The sequence below is a fragment of the Acomys minous genome, assembly GCF_964271855.1.
Source record: "Acomys minous genome assembly, chromosome: 3".
Taxonomy (NCBI): Eukaryota; Metazoa; Chordata; class Mammalia; order Rodentia; family Muridae; genus Acomys; species Acomys minous.
In genome coordinates, this window is record NC_140485.1 from 99839586 (window position 1) to 99857790 (window position 18205).

Below are 18205 nucleotides of genomic sequence, written 5' to 3' on the forward strand. Positions count from 1 at the left end.
AAAAACCTTAAACACTTTATACTTGTCAGACAGTTTTCCCAAGTTTAACAAATTTGCTTGTGTGTGTGTGTGTGTGTGTGTGTGTGTGTGTGTGTGTGTGTGTGTGTAACTATAGATAATGAGGCACAAGCTGAGCACATGGATTTGTAACCTTAAAAATCTAACTTTGAGGCAAATATGAGCAGCAATAAAATAAACAAAAAGTAGTACATAGTAATTGAATAAACAGTAACTTTGTGTTAGTTTATTGCTACCACAAAACGCATTCACTTCTAAACAAAACTGAAATCAATGAAAGAATACATTAGGGAGAAATCAGTAAAATGACTTAGTCTGAAAGCTTTATTTAGATTATAATAGTCTACAGCAGTCAGTATAGGTTGTATAGATCAGCAAGACCTGATGGATCATCAGTGCTGCTACGTTCCAGGTATATCTTTTTGTACCCACAATTCAATTTCCTTGAACTTTAAAATTTTCTAAGGCAAATGGACCTCATATAAACTTCTAATTCCTCAGGAGAAGTTGGGATGAATGGACCCTTTTGAGTTGTTTATTAGGATGATGAATTTAAATCTAGCCCAACACCTGGTACAGTAATAAATGGTAACTATTATTAACTAATGTTTTTGTTTTTACTGTGTCTGCTTTTTCACTCATTACCATTTGACTTGCCTAAAAGTTAAAGAGCATAAATACTAGAGTGAAATAGGTTTGTGTTTGAATCTTGGCTTTAGCATTTATTGTCTCATTATCTTTTAAACCATCTAAGCCTCAACTGCTTATGGTGTCTAAGATGGTGAAATATCTCCATGCAGTAGTATTTTGAACACACACACACACACACACACACACACACTACTACCACCACCACCGCCCAAAACCAAGCCAAAGCAAACCTAACCAAAAGCAAAACAGCAAAACAAAACAAAATTAAAAAAAGAAGTCCAGCATGCTGCTTGCTAGTTTTCTGTCAGTTTGACACAGCTAAAGCCATTTTGGAAGAAGGAATCACAACTGAGAAAATGTCTCCACCAGGCTTGCCTGTAAGCAGTCCTGCGGTACATTTCCTTCATTGATAACCAATATGGGAGGGGTCACCTCACTGTGGGTGGTGTCGCCCCTGGGCTGGTGGTCTTGGCTTGTATGAGGAGGCAGGCTGAGTCACTGATAATGTGCAAGTCAGCCAGCAGCACTCCTCCATGGGTTCTGCACCAGTTGCTGCTTCCAGATTCTCTCCTTGAGTTCCTGACTTGACTTGCCCCAGCAAGGAATGCGACCCATGATTTGTATGCTGAAATAATCTGTTCCTTGTCAAGTTGATTTTGGTCATGGTGTTTTACCACAGCAACAGAAACTCCAAATACGGCAAGCATGGAGCCGGCACCCCATGGGTAGCTGATACAGTGCCTGAGTGTTCTCAGACTATGTTGTCCTGCTGTTGAAGAACATACACACTCAGGAACACTTTAAGTGAAAAAGCCAGAATAACTTTCTTCATCGCGTCTTATTACTTTGTAATAGTACCATAAACTGGCACTGGAAACACCTTTTGGGAGGTGTGTGACAGTATTTGTATAGATACTTAAAATTTACAAAGCACCTTTGTAACTAAGTACTATATCCCTCCAATGTGTCCGAGATCAGTCATTTGCTATTATATTCCTGTAATCATTATCCTTACATCCCATTCTTTCATCAAGATGCTTAATAAGTAACAATAATAATCAATGCCCACTTCCTAAGGAGGCTATTAAGGACTTCAAGTGAATTATTGCAGTCATAAGCTTGTATTTTTAGAAATACTTGACAGTCAGAATTGGGCAGATGGGCTTGAGCAAGTGATCATAGAATCTCCCTTTCAGCAGTAGATCTCCAAAGCAGAGCCTCCTCTGGTTAGGCTTTTACATGGATACGTAAAGATGCTTTCTTCATTTCTCTTTGATTTCTACAATATTGGTAAAGGTATCATTGAGATTACCTGTTCTAGTGCAGGCTAAAATACAGCTCTGTGAAACAATTTAGTAACTGGCATCTGAAACAACAGATAAATAGAAAAATACAAAGAAACAAGGGTAGCACTCTTAAATCTAGATAAAATCTTTATGCCATATGCTGAGTTTAATGCACTATTATCTTAATTCAGTGGGAACGCAATTAAGTGCTAAGAAACAGAAAGAACCTCACAGTTTTCTGAGATTGAGATGCTTTTTGGATCAGAATTATTGAAGCTTATGCCTAAATATTCATTAAATGTATTCAGTTTCCTACAGTATTTACAAGGTCAAAACGCAGACGGACACAAGGAGGAGCTCGGGCTGTTCCAGGTGTTCCAGGTAGCTCCCACACATCATTAACACACCCTGTATTAGTGGGTTGTATTACTCACAAGGTTCCAAATGAATAAGTTTGCTAAATAGCCATTCCTTACACAAGACTCTGCATGCAATGGTCTTGAGTTGTAGTGCTTTTACCTATTGATTTAGATTTGTTAAGCAAGGAGTGAGACACGGACTGACCGAGACAACTACAGATGTTTTTCATGACAGTTAAAAAACACAAGTCTGTGCTTAAACATCCTTGAAGCTCCTGTTCGACAAGGAGCTAAGGTATGGGGAGGATTTCGGGAGCCAGAATACAGGCGTCTTGAAAAGTCAGGTCAATACCTTTAAAAGACCTCGTCTACATTGTAGCATCATTAGCAGTGTGATTGTGATGACCTTATCTCATGGGCTTTTAAGTGAATCTCAGGAAGAAATACCCTCAAGTCATGTTCTTCCATGATTTGTCACACGAAGAAAGCCACAAACGTATGACACCTATACACATGTCACCATAAATATACACAAAAGCTTTTTGTAAAAATAGAAAGGTGGAGACCAATCGGGGCTGCTAACTTTTCCCAATCACTAGAGTATACTTGGCTTTCTCTAACTGTAATATATACTTGGCTTTCTCTAACTGTAATATAAATCTAATTCTTGTGACTCCCCTGCATCTGCTTTTGAACTTGTGCCACAGCAGACCCAGAATATCCTGTGATCTTGGTCCAATGATACTTTGTCCAGTTATTACTTTATTGATTATGACCATGTAGTTGCATTTTAAAAGGTGGACTATAAAACAATAAAAACCAGAAGTAGCATATTCTGGGTCTTTGACATTTAAGAACTGAAAACTGAGTAGCCTTGAATTAGCTGACCCATTACTACGTCTGCTCCCACACATAGTCATGCTCCTACACAGTGTAGTGTTTCTGTATCTTTGTCTTTGTTTTCTTTTATTATATTTGACCATTGCCTTCCAAGTGTTTGAGCCATTTGTGGACTTTTTAACTGTAACATCATTTATATTTATCTTACTTCTAACTTTAATTTGTTTATAGGGCCCTGATAATTTCAATTTGATTTGTCTAAGATATTTTATTTCTCATAATAGTGTCATGTGAGATGAGGAAACCAAGGCACTTAAAATTAGTGAATCATTTGCCCCCATGAACCAGATCACTTATTTAGTCTTTGCATTAAACTTGTGCTAGAAAGCATCTGCCACTAGCTCTGAGATTTGAACTCTCTGAATTGTGTTTATTTGCTAGTAAGTGAGAGTAAAACAACTACTTTGTAGGGTTATCTTTAAGAGTTAATGAAGCAACGTATGTAAAGTTAAAACGATTGGAAAAAAGATGAGTTTTTAAAAGCCAGCCTTCTAATCTCCAAGCAATGATGCTTCCTCTGGTGGTGGCGGTGTGAGTTCCCTTGGAGGGAACTATCTGAAGTTACTCTGAAATTCACTGGTGGGCTGAGCAGGCACAGAACGTTCAATGTGACATTACCAGTAGAATTGCATTTAAGCATGAATTTACCAGCCTACTCCAAACCAGCATAACTGATGCAGAGGTACAGACACAGTCTTTGACTTCCTCGGCAGAAAGAGAATCCAGGATAGGTGCATCAGCCATGCTGCCAGAGAACTTTGTAAATTTTCCAAAATAATTTCCAAGTTGCTCTATCTAAATTTTATAGTGTTTTTAACGAAATGACATATTCCCCAAACATCTTACAGGTTATTTGCATAGTTTGGGATACTGTGTCCAACCTGCACTACTACATGGGGTACAGAGCAAATGATGGAAGACTGAGGGCTGCCTAGTAGGGAATGAGGAAGGAGAGATGAAAATGTGTTAAGTAGGACTGGAGAGATGACTCTTTCAGTCAAGATCACTAATGCTCTTTCAAAGGTCCTGAATTCTTTCCCCAATGTCCAGATTTCAGTGCCGGGGGTCATATGACTTCCACAGGCTCCTGCCACATAGACATATATACTTACACATAATTAAAAACAATGTCACCATTAAAAAAAGGAATGTGTTAAATAATTCTGCTGTTCCCATTACTTGAGTCATCCTAAATATAGTAAGACCCAGAATACAAAAGATACTAGAATTTCCTCCTTTTTTCATTGCCTAAGAACAGAAATACTTGAATTAAATTTCAGCTTCTGGGCCAAGCCAAAAGTAAACAAAAACAAAAACAAAAAAATCTAGTGGTTATGCCTACCCCATTTAAGGTAATCCATTATTAAAATGTATTTATCATCAACTGAAAATATTTTAGGTTCTTAGGGCCAGGGAGCTGATTCAGTAAAACAATGTCTTTGTAAACATGAGGGCCCAAGTTCAGTCTTCAGTATTTATGTAAGAAAAGCCAAGAAGGATGGCATCGAATGAAAATCTCAGTGCTGGGGAGGCAGAAGGAGATAGGAGGATATATGAAGCTTGCTGGACAGCCAATCTAGCCACATTGGCAAGTTCTAGGTTCAGTAAGAGATCCTGTCCCAAAAACTAAGGGGGAAAAGTTACTCAGTGTTAACCTCTTGCCTACAGACACATCCACCACATCCACACACATTTGCAACAAACATGCACACACACACACACACACACAAACTTACATTCCAATTCTATGTTTTTGAGATGCTGGGGATTGAACTCAGGGCCTTGTATCTATTACAGAAACCTTCAGCCACTGAGCTACAGATCATCAACATGTCCTTTGAAGAGTTAAATCTTATGTAATCTTATAATACCTTAGTTTAAAAGTATCTGAATGAAAGACAAAAAAAAAATCCATCATTATCGATATCAACTAATAATTGCTCATCTGTGTGTCTGGTGATGTTAGGGTATAGCAGAGTCCTTACATAAGACACTTTCTTCCTGATTTTGCCTTCTTCTGTGTTTTTAGACAGTAATCTAGCCTTTCAGGGTAATAATGTTCTTACTTTGAAATGGGATCACACCGTCTACTTTCTAGCATACAATGAGAGAACTGACTGTAGGACTTTTTGATGCTTTACTGTGTCTTAAACACTACATTAAACCTTTCTCCCTGTTACCTTACTTAGTCCTAGGAACAGTCCAACAGCACGCACAGCATTTGCCATTTTTAAAAATAGCATGTGTCCCCTCAAGACTCATGTGCTGAGGCTTGTTCTCAGCTAGTAGGGCTCATTACGTTGAGGTGAACGGATTGTATAGGCTTTCACTCAAGCGTGACTGAATCCTTCAATGGGTTAATGGTATGGTGTAATTGTTGGGAAGTGTTGGAATGTAAGAAGGCACAGTCAGGTCATGGAGGGTGTGTCTTTATAGGATTCATCTTGTCCAGAGCCTGTCCTCCCATGCTTCGTTTTCTGCCCTCCATGATCTGCTAAGTGTCTTCTCACCAAGCCCTTCCACCACGAAGGCCACCACAGACTCAGAAACATAGAGTCAACTGACCATGGACCATACCCACTGAGACTGTGAACCAAAAAATCACATTTTCTTCTTAAAGTGTAGCTTTGCCCTGTCGCAGTGATGAAAGCTTACCAACAGTCTTATTACCCTCACTCTTAGAGATGTTGAAAATGAAAGACTAGACTACTTTAGCATAAAGCCTCAACTAGAACTTGGCTGACTGATCAAGCTTACCAACTTCAAATGTATACGCCTGTAATCTGTTCACCTTCCCGATGATAAGAGAACTAAAGCCAGCAAAGAGTTATTTGGAAATGTATTTTACGTAGTACAGACAGCAAAGACAGAGATTTCCATATGCGAGGAAGTAATAATAGGCAATGGGAATATGGAAGGAAGAGAGTTGGGTAAGATTGACCATCACGTTGTACAATGCTTTAAATGCTCAAAAGATCAGGGAAGACCTCATGCTGGAGGCCCATTGGGAGCTTCTGCATAGACACCCCCGTGTGCAGGCAAGCCATGCTGAAGTGCCTTCAGCGTGCTGGTGTGATGGGCCATATGTGGTTGGAAGTTGAGAAGGTTAGAGAGGGGTCCTCTACACATACCTACATTCAGACACTTCTCGGTTACTCCAGTGAGGATTATCCGGCTACTGGATGTCCCATGGCCTCACCTCCTGGTTGTCCTCTGAGATTTCCTCCCTGTGAGAACCTGGAAAGTGATGACTACAATTAGTATTCTTTAAAAAAAAAAAAATCATTTTCTTTAGAAGCTGTGGCTACACATTTGTTGTGGAAAGAGATATACTCCTGGTGGTAGAAAACATTGCAGTTCTTTTGTTAAACAATTTATAACTGAATGTGGAGTTTAACCCCAGCATACAATTCATAACATTTGTTCTACTTGATTGGGGGGGGAGAGGTTAAATGTGGGAGACTCCGACATGAGCTCCAAATATTGTTCTTAAGCAGAACTTTGTCTCTTCTCTGGACTCGGAGGCTTTGATGTAAGTCTGGCTCAATGTATTCTCGTTAAAATTGCCACATTTCATGCATCTCTGTGCTGACCTTTTTATAGACACAGATGACTTTTCACATCAATCCTCCTTACCTTTGGCTATTGGCTTCCAGGAGACCAAAGAATTCTCTAGCATGTTTGGATACAAAATTAAAGTGTCATATGAGAGACTCCAAACAAGACAGGTATGGGATAAGTGACATTGACTACACTGGGAAAACCTTTTGAAGTGACAATTACTATGTCAGGTTACTACTTAGAGCATGTGCAATCTGTGCATTGATTGTGGAAAGTTAACGTTTCACAGATCAACAAGAGTAGACACAAAGATCCCAAAGTGGCCCCAAATCCATCTTTATTTTAGTATATGGGATTCAAATGTATTTGAAATACAAAGCCCGCATGTACACACACACACACACACACACACACACACACACACACACACACACACTCACAGGTTCTGCTTTTGTTGTTTTAATTTTATTTTTTGAGGGCTTCATATAATATTTTTAAAATCATATTCATTTCCCCTTCCTACAACTTTTCCAACATCCACTCTCCTTGCCATACGCAGTCAACTTTATGTCCTATTAAAAAATGTTTCATGTCTAATTTGGGGTGCCCAGATTCTTGGACGCATGGCCTTTTATTGAGGATTGGCCAGGGTATCTGGCTACACACTTAGAGAATACTGTCTTTCCTTTTCCTGGCAGCTAAGAGTTGCCAATAGGAACCTATGGTTAGGCACACATATTCTTTTAAGAAAAGCCATGGTCTAAACAAAACAAAAACCTATACACTTGGCTAATATCCATGATTGACCTTATTGAATTTCTTTACTGATTAACATATTGTCATAAATTATTTACAGTTCTTCCACTTGAGTTTTTTGTCAACCCTCTGCCTCACAGTCCCAATGGAGCCAGGAATTCTAAAGAAATTGAGGAAGAAAAAGTAAACTCAGTTACTTCAGGGCAGGTCACATGTCCAGCAGCCAGGAAACCAGTCTCAGTGCGTGGGAGAAGCTGGCCATCTCCCAGGCCTGCTGACCTCAGTAAGAAACAAAATAAAGACCAGACTCGTTGGCTTCTCATTTTGTTTAATAAGCTAGAATTATTTTTCAAAGATCTCAGATAAACAGAAATAATTATAATTATGAATAATTAAAATGCTAAACTGAAGAGAGCTCTCAACATTCGCTGCACTGTGAGCTGGTCCCCGGAGGGCAGCATTTTCAATTAGTTCAGTTTTACAACAAAAGATAAATGTGACAATCAGTGATGGCAGGAATTCAGTTCAAGTAAGAAAACAAGTTAATTCACTGTCAAATCATCTGCTTTCAACTAGTGGGGACCCTACTATCTTCGGTGTTCAAGGTCCGTTCTTATCCTAGAATATAGAAAATCAACAGATAACGGAAGAATAATTCTGCCTCGGAAGCTGAGAATAGATGCACGCCAGCTTTATCAGTTATTCCGACTGGGCAACGGAGAAGACAATTGATAACAAAAAATGGCTTTGAAAAGCCAGCCCTGGGCTGGGTAGAGGGCTCAGGGATGAAAAATGCTTGCTGTGTAGATGTGAGGACCTGGGTTGGATCTGTGAAGTGTACACGCCCTGGACACAGTTGTATGGGAGGCAGAGACAAGAGAATCCACAGGACCTCACAGGTCAGTCAGCCCTGAGAAAAACAGCAGAGCAAGATGGAGTGATCCTGTCTCAAACAAGGAGGAAATGAGGACAAACTCTCCAGGTTTTCCCCTCACTTCCAGAGGCAGACCAGAGCACATGTGTGCCTGCACTCACATGTGTACTGGCCCCCCCTCACGAGATAAAAGTTCTTTCAAATGTATTTTATAAAGTTATATGAGTATATTTACTTAATTCACAGCTTTTCTCTGCTGTTTCAAAGCTAGATCTTGCTACACAGCCCAGGCTGACTAGCCTCAAAAAAATAATCTTCCCGTCTCCGTCCAAGTCCCAAAATTCCAATTGCCACCTTCTGTACCATAAGCATTTATTGCTACATTTGCTGGATGATTGTTACATTGCATTGTAAGAACTATCAGACTAAAAAAAAAATGCATACACATATAATTATATAGTCTATCAGATATAACCTTTGGGCTATGTATGTGTGAAATGAAGTGGTTTTTTTGTGTATGCTATTTCTCATTTTTTATAAATTGTAATATAATTTTAATTGAATCATAAATTATTCATGTTTTTTAAATTCAGAGCTCTTTTTGTATACACACACACACACACACACACACACTCATACTTTTAGTAAAATGTATCCATTTTCTTTTTGTAGTATTAAATGGTATTCATTGCTGAAGTTTTTCGTAGATAAAATGTGACTAAAATAAATTCTAAGTTGTATACACATCAGCAAGTAGAAAATAAAGCTTTGCATTGAAGTCTCCAGTAAACCGATTTCTTCATTCAGATTTGACTTATTATTTGACCACCATGACCCTGCAAAGGCTGTCATATACTGGATGTCACACTGAGGAGGTACCTTAAGCCTTTCATTCAGTAGAGGAGAAACTCATTAGACACATGGTACCAAGTGGCTTCTGAGCAATAAACCCCGAGTTATCGATTCTGCTTTTAATGATTAGTTGTCTGAGCTTTGTATTTAACTGAAATGATTGTTTAGGTATTATAATAAATGTACACATGGTTAGCTGGGGTTTGTTGCTACTGTGTTATCCATTTTGAAATTAATTTATAAGAGTACTCAAGGAAGAACTGTGAAATGTAATAGTAAATGTATCAGACTCAATCTACATCCTTTGTTGATCCCATCTACAGACTCACAGACTTTACGTTCGATGTGACTTGGGGTCTTCAGTACAGATGTTGTATAAGAGAGTCAAATGCTGACATGGCCTTGACACATCTGTTTCATTTTGGATATATACTATCACTCTGTAAGCAGTCTATGGCTAAGACAAAAATGTTGCCAATTATAAAGGGTGTGAGGTTTAGAAATTAATTTGGTCTTAATGCATTGACGAGGACCTGCTGGCCTTAGCAAATTATTCATACCAATGGTGTAACCAGAAAATATTTTCAAGGACAATATTTTTTATAGGTCCTTCCTTGGAGTGTAGGCAATATACCCAATGTCACCCCACTGTAGAAAACTGACTGAACATCTCCTGGCAATTATCTATTGCATATCTATTGCATATACCTTCTTCGGCGGGAATGGGACTCCTATACATGTGGGATTTTTGTCTAGCTTGAGCTTGGACAGATCTTGAATTTAAGTTACGTAAACAAACAGTATGATCTACATAGCTGGTAAGTAGGACTGTGTGAGCCACAAGGCAGAACAAGTTTTCTGATCTGTAAACTCTGAGGATCATCTAAACCATTCCAGTGGCCAGCCGGAAGGGGTTTCCTGCTTCCCTCAAAACTACAGTCCTTACTGTGTTAAAAATAAAAATCTGTGAAGACATGTGCACCTAGCCATTTATTGCTCTTGGTCCTGTTTATTAGGTTCTGAATATGACTAGGGCACTGAGTTCAATAAATACCTAATGTGGTCGTATTCAGCCTATTTTCTAGATGAATGGATCAAAGCTTTCCGGAGCTAAGGCTTTCCCCTGGCCCCCCTGAAATCACTGAGGGGATGGAGGTAGGAGTCAAAGTCTCACCCCAGAACTCAATGACCCCCAGCTTCTACTTCAGAGGGTGGTGAGAGCACTCTCAATGGCAAGATGCTAAGAACTGCCAATGCCACCTCCTCCACTTCTGCAACCTCCTGCACGTTTGCAACAGCCTCCACAGCAAAATGCTTCTCCCTTATTGTAACACTGCAAGTTAATGAAGACTAAAGGTCACCCATTTATTTTGAGCATTCGCAGTTAAAATTTGTTACTGTAATAATCTTAGTGTTCTCTTGTATTAGTTCCATTTCTGTTGCCTTTATAAAACACTGACCAAAAATAAGTTGCAGGGCAGAGGGTTTATTTGAGCTTACAAGTTACAGTCCATTACTGAGGGAAAGCAGGACAGGAACACAACTGAGCCTGGATGCGGGGACTGAAGTAGAGACTATGGAGGAGTGATGCTTACTGACTTGCTTCCAGGCCCACATTTAGCCATTTTTCTTATAATTTCCAGGACCCTGTAGGCTGCGCCTCCTCACATCATTAAGTAATCAGTAAGACGCCCCACAGACATGTCCATAGGCCAATATCAGTTGAGGTTCTTTCTTCCAGGTATTTCAAGTCGACCACCATCAAAATTAGCCACCACAAGTTGTCAAACTCCACACACAAAGACATCACTTATAGCCATAACCTTTCATTGTTCCCGAGTTCTTATGTCAATATTGTAACAGAAAGCACAGTCTCATTTTTAAAAGTCTCACAGTATTTTAGGAATGTCAATAATTTAAAAGTTCTACAGTCTTTTAAAAATTCCAATATAGGGATTAGAATGTGATGGTTTAAATGAGAAATGTCCCCCATATATTTGGACAATTGATGCCCACTTGGTGGCGCTGTTTGGGGGGATAATGGGGAAGTTTTGTGAGGGTCAGTCTTGTTGCAGGAAGTACTGTCACCTGCAGCAGCTGGCTTTGAGAGTTCATTTGTAGCCACATCCCACTTCCAGTTTGCTCTCTCTGCTTAGGGTTTGCAGTTGGTGGTGTGATCTCTGAGCTTCCTGAACCCACATCCATGCCTACTTCTGGATGCCAGGTTTCAACTGCCAAGCTTGACTCTTACCCATCTGGAACAATAAGCCAAAATAAATTCTTTCTTCTCTGGGTTGCTTTTGGTCACAGCAACAGAAAATTAACAGATATGCCTATCATCAGTGTCTGCAAAATTTTCTACTATTTTACTAAAACCTGTGTGCTCTATTTTTTGTAAGAAATCTTTATAGTTGGGGGTACAAGCTCTGTTCTCCCCATTCTCTGGAAGTAGTTCAAGCCTTTGCACAATCCTTACCTCCACCAATAAACTCTCTGGGTTTGTTAATTGAGAACAGGCAGCAGTCAAGCGGCTGGGATCTTTTTCTCTTTGTCACTGGTACTGTTCTGTGGCGTTCCAGGGTATCTTTGAACTCTACTGAGTCTCCGAGACCTCAGCTACCATCTGTTTCTGTTGCTTCCCTTTGTTCCCTCTACTTCCTACCTGGGTCACTCTCTGCACAGAATGTGATAGGCAGGTAGAAATTCCCCTCCTAGGTATGGAAGAGAGTATTCCATTGAGATTAAAGACGGTAAGCTATTGATTTTTAGCTTAACATTTCAAATATCACCCATTATTTTAATGCTGGGTATCCTTGGAAGACTCAGAGCATTGGAACCATCCCAGAGCAACTACAACAGGGGGAGTCACTGAGGACAAGAGACTGACATGCAGGCATGATCTGTTTTATTAATCTTGATAAGGCTTTTACCATCCATCTTCCCACGCTTTCCTGACTACCCTCTTACCGGAGGCTAAAACATTTTTAAATGACTGGGAGGGGACACTTTGTGAGAATGCAGCTTGAGAGTTTAATTCTGTATTTCAGTGACAGACAGTGCTGTTAGGTGCAGCAGTTGTTCCTAACAAATAAGGGGCTGTTGCTTCCTAGGATTTTACACGGAGCCCAATGGTAGGCACAGCCAGCTGCCTCATCACCATGCTATCACAGGTGTTAGCAAGTCTGAAGAGAGTCCATTTGTAGAAGAGTCGGGGCTACTTCTCTTTTAGGGCTATCATGGAATAAGACTGGGGAAACAGATTTTTGAAGTCTAAAGCACCATAGCAAACAGTAGCTGAAGCTGACTATGGTGACCAGCAGTAAGCTCAGGCATTTTGTGTTCTGCTGTGTTTGCTTTGGAATGTTAAGCAGGTTGGATTCTTTTTAAAAGAAAACATTTTATTCAGAACATTCTCCCATGAAAGCTCTCTTTGACAAAGTGTCATTTTTTTGATATATTAGTACATGTCTGCCTACATTTTATATTCAAAACTGGCAAGCAATGTTTTAACAACTTTTGACAAGCCCGGGGAATTAAAGCTCCATAGAGGTGACTCTTTTAATGTAACGCTATAGCCCATTTTGTATTTTCTATGCTGTACTTTAGGGCAAGCTATGGCATTTTCAATTACGTCAGCTTATGTTTGAAAACGTACAGAGCAATTAAAGAGGAGTAACAAGAATGGCAAAGTCACCTCACCAGCAAAGTAGTATTGTGAGCGCATAATTCTGAAATTTGTTGAGAAAGATAATCATAGATATTTATATGAATGAATGAACTATAAATGAGTAGAAACAAAGAAGTCAAAGATGTTTTTAACAAAGCACTCATGGAACCAGAAATTTCAGGTACCTCTTAAACACGTTTATCTACATTTCAAAACAAAATGCTCTATTGGAGACATAATTCATTCCCACTAGAAACCTGAAGGAAACTCACTCTTACAGGGTCTATGTGCCACATGTCCCTCTTGTGTCCCTCTATGGTGAACCCAGAGAATGTATATCCTGATTTCCTGCCCCCAGCCCAGCCCAGCCTCATCTGTCCCCCTGTCACTTGTCCTTGCTCATCTGCACACCTGCCTTCCTCTCACTTCTTGCCTGTGCTAGGCTCTTTCTCTACCCAGCTCAGTCAGGTGATCAGCAGATGATTTTTCACATGGTTGGTGACAGCTGAGTGTCACTTGCTTTCAGGAAGAGTCTCTATCCATTCTTTTTACCTAGTGTCCCTTCTGTAGATCTTTCCATTCTTTTCTTGCCCATGAAAATCCCTAAAATACCATGATGTGATCGCTTCTTTTCTAGGACATATCTCTAGCAGACCCCAAGATCCATGCTGGCTGACAATGCTGACCTTTACCGTACTGTTTACAACAATTCTTAGATTATTTGAGGAGCTCTCGCACACTTTGTTATGAGGACTAATAAACCATCAAAAGGGGAAGTTTGTGAATGGCATACATTTTTATATTTTTCCCTTTTTGTTGATAGTATGGATTGTTGAATATAGCCACATTAAGAAGTAGGTTACTTTGGCTTTTTACATATTAACATTTCCATTTGTCTAGTTTGTTTTGCTAGCAATGGACTTCACGTTTTAGCCCATGAGCATTCTCGAAGCCACCTCCTTCTACAAAGAAAAGCACAAATGGCATAGCCTGAGGATGAAGGGTTTTACCACAGAACATCACTCTTGGATTTGAGTTTATCACGCACAGTGGAGGCAACAGGGTGGATTAAAAGGACCAGAAAACACTTTACAGAAACACATTCTAACAACTGAAGTTGCTGAGGGTCTTGCTTTAAACGGGCAAGTCATTATAATCTGAAGAACTTTCCAATGAATCTTGTGATTAGAAAAAGAAGAAAATGTCAAACATGTACCCATTACTGTGTTAAGGAAATGGAACTGGTGAATAGACAGTTGGGCACGCTGTTACCAGATGATGGGGAGCTACAGTGATCAATATTCTCTTGAAAGGGCCTCAAATCTAATGAGGCAGCTGTGGATAATGAAATTATGACCATGGCGAATTCAGGGGATCGGTTCACGGCCCTTAGCATCCAAAATGCAGATAAGCAGTCAAAGTGGGATTGCATTAGCTGACCTCTGTAGACCTCCTCTGAAACAGAGAAGACATTAACAAGCATGCTCAAAGTCCCTGCCTAACAGCTCCCATGTTTTTAAAATTTTTTCCACATTTTTATTGAAAAATAAAATAATTCATATTACATCTCATTTGCTATCCCATCCCATGCAGCCTCCCATTCCTCCCTCCCTCCTGCTTTCATCCCATTCCCCTTCCCTATGACTGTGACTGAGGGGGACCTCCTCCCCTTGAATATGATGCTAGGGTATCAAGTCTCTTCTTGGTAGTCTGCTATCCTTCCTCCGAGTGCCATCAGGCCTCCCCATCAAGGGGACATGGCCCAAAATGGGGCACCAGAGTTGGTGTGAAAGTCAATCCGTAGTCTCCACTTAACTGTGGAGAATGTTCTGTCCCTTGGCTAGATCTGGGTAGGGGTTTGATGATGACTGCATGTATTGTCTCCCATGTTTCACAGATGCCTTGGCCGGGGAAGAGGAGGTGGACCAAGCCCCATGGGTGAGGCTGTGTGTATGTGCAGAAGGGTGGACAGTGCTTGAAGGAGGAAAATACAACAATTACATTCAAACTCACTTCAAAAGTGCTTTCCTAAGTCAAGGTTCAAAATACAACTAGTTTACAGAGTGTGCTACCCACCCTCTATAGCAGACGTCATTTAAAATCATCTTTAGACACCCACATAAATTAAAACAGCTGTTCTTAGCTATCTAGTTGGATGCTGCATCGACAGCTCTATATAGACCAGATTCATTTTCTGGGCTTTTAGCCTTCCGTGTTTGTCTCGTAACCAAATCTCCTGTTTTGAAACACATCAGAATATTTTCCTGGGGCACACAAATATTTATTTCCATTTGCCCTTTTCTAGGCTACCTGGGGTGATCACGCCACCGGGAGCAAACCGCTGACAGTCATGGTGAATGAATTCAGACGAGTGTATATAGTCCTCACAGAAAAGCTGCATTTGTTTTATAGAACTATATTTTCATCTCAAGGATTGTCCATGCCACCTTCCTTACTTTTACATGTTTTTTTAAAAAATTAATTCATTTATTTTTTCACTTTACATCCCAAACATAGCCCCCTCCCTCCTCTTCTCCAGGTCCCACCCTTGTTCCCTCTTATGCATATTCCCCCTTCCGCTCCCCTTCAGAAAAGGGGACACACACACACACACACACACACACACACACACACACACACACACACACACCACCTCCTCATCATATCACATCAAGTTGCATTAAGACTGAATGCATCCTCTATCATGGTGGTCTGTCAAGGCAGCCCCGTCAAAGGGAAGTGACCAAAAACCAGGCAACAAAGTCCATGTCAGAAAGAGCCCCTTTACCCCTTTCTGGGGAACTCACATGAAGGCCAAGCTACCCATCAGGTACCCATATGTATGGGGGCACCTAGGATGAGTCCGAGCATGACCCTTGGTTGGGGCATCTGTCTTTGTAAGCTCCTGACCCCCTCACACATACCCCATACCATATCCTGGCAGAAGCTCCACAAGAAGACCAACAGAGCCAACTCACCTGGGCCTAGGGAAGAATTTTTTCAAGAAAGGCAGCAAATGCTGTTGAGAATGTAAATTAGAGATTTTGCAAGTAAAAGCCTCTTCTTGTGTCTTGTGCAAAAACTCAGTTTTTATTTTTATCTCTAATCAGAACCAAGAGAACAGTTTTTGAAAGAGCTAATATTGCTTTCCATTCACACAGAGCGTTCTGTAAAGATGCACGCCTCCTCGCAGGTACAGACAACATTCAATCAAACTCCACAGGGATGAAGATGAAATGAGTCAAATTGGCACTGAAGTCGTCACGGAATGCCTACTAAGGCAAAGGACGAAATATCTTTCCTCACCCTATGCCAACCCCCAAAGCAAGAAAAGATAGACATTTTGAGATATATTGGTTTTTCTAAAGGCATTGAAAAACTTATTTATAACATGCATTATAAACCCACTTTTTCTTTGTATCTTATGTGTCAGTTCTTTTCTGTGCTCTTAGTTACATGCTAGCTATTTTCAAGATGCCACGGCTCCCTGGTGAGTCTCCATGCCTCCAGAGTTGAGAATCTGTTCTCAAATCACCCTCTGTACCACAGTCCTGTGACACAGCCTCAATTGTAGCCTCCGGCACAACCCAAGTTTTCCTAAAGCTTGAAACTTGGCCTGTGCTTTTCTCTCCAATGTCCAGCTCCCATCCTCACACCTCTAATAGTGTGACACATGTAACACCAGTCTTCAATGAAACAAGTGTGTCTCAAAATACTGTTTGTATTTTATGTGAAAGAATAACGCTAAAACTAGCTGGTAACAGGAACACATGCCCTGATATCCAGATATTTCCTTTTCTGAATTCATAGTTTAGAATTAACCTATGGTAGCATCCTGAGGTAGTATTAATCTCGGGGATTTCCAAAATCAGGACATCTTTAAAGTGTGTGTGTGACACTCAAGTAGGTCTGCAGTAGATTTCTGCTCTCTGCCGGCCCTGATGAGGAGCAGCATGCTGTGTGGCTAAAGTTAGCAGTATACTCCCTTCAAAGGGACAAAGCAGATGTGTTTACTGTGGTGGTGACTGCGGAGCCACACTGCCGATGTCTTTGGTAGTGCCTCATTAGTTTCTCAAGAATCAGAAGAGACACCAAGGAGGTCTTGACTGGAATCCACGTCTAGAGTTCACCTTGCTGGAGAAGGACTAAGACCAGAGAGGGCTCCTGCTGTAAAGGGAGTTTTGCTTTGCTAAGAGCTGCCTGCTACTTGAAAGGCTATATTTATTTGTCATTTTAAATTATAAACATGAATCGAAAGCAGCAAACTGTGAACTTATACTTTTGCTATGAACCATGGGATAAATACAACAGAAGGAAATTTACTGAAATGATGCCTGTTGGCAGCTAGCCAGAGACATGCAATTGTGCATTTGTGCTGGAAGTAAAAGGAATGCAAAACCTTGTTTCAAACAGGAAAAAAAAATAATGGAATAAGTCCAGTTTGTCTATAACTTCAGCACTGTCTATAGCAGTAATTGATTATTCATTGATACTTTGACAAAATATTTACTCTTACTTTTAAAAAAAATGTATTCACCAAGAGCAGAGGCAGCAGCCTTAAAAGAGGCCATGTCCCTTTAAGGTCTCCAACCAAAGAACAGCGTGTAGGCAGCTGGTACAAGTGCCTCACATAGTTATTTTGATTTTGGATGTTATATGCATGAACATAGGTTGCCTCAAAACAGTAATGGAATATAAAGTTTACTTGTAAAACAACAAAAGACCACGTTATTGTGCTACATGCATTATAAAAACATCCATTTTTGAATGGATTTTTAGGCTATGAAAAATGATATATTCCTAAAAGTGGGACACTTTTAAAGTGTGTGTCATATGCAAGTAGGGCTCAAATTTGGAATTTAGTTAGGAAGTTTATGGCTCAAGCCTTTGATCCAATCACTTGGGAGGTGGAACATTAAAACCTGTGCACTAATCAATCTTGCATAGGGCTGATAAGAGTGACAAATAACACAGACCAGGAAAACAACCCTTAAATAAAACAAAATTTCCAAGAAGAATTTGCAACTTAATTTGTCTCCTAAATTAGGAGAGAAAATGTACGGTGGCCAGAGGCAGCTGAAGATCCCTTCCCCCACGGTATGGCAGTTTCTTCAGAGCCTGAAACATTGGGAAGCTCCTTCAAACTGAAGTAAACAACTCAAAATAGCTTCAGGAAGTCCCTGAAATGGAACAGATTCACTAGGCTCCTCTCTCTCCACGGGTTTATAAACAGTAAAGACTGCAGAGAGTGACATTCTGCTAAGCCAAGCCGAGAAGACTT

At 40.2% G+C, this 18205-nt stretch overlaps 1 protein-coding gene across 5 annotated transcripts in view; it reads right to left on the reverse strand.

The window, feature by feature from the left end:
• HS3ST5 (heparan sulfate-glucosamine 3-sulfotransferase 5) overlaps window positions 1–18205 on the reverse strand; it is a 273269-nt gene that overhangs the window by 98588 nt on the left and 156476 nt on the right. For 3 of the 5 annotated variants that reach the window (XM_084774653.1, XM_084774654.1, XM_084774657.1), the window contains one exon: window positions 6346–6451. The gene's annotated coding sequence lies outside the window, so the exon portion shown is untranslated. The remainder of the gene's footprint in view (window positions 1–6345; window positions 6452–18205) is intronic. The other 2 variants (XM_084774656.1, XM_084774655.1) reach the window with 1 other exon arrangement.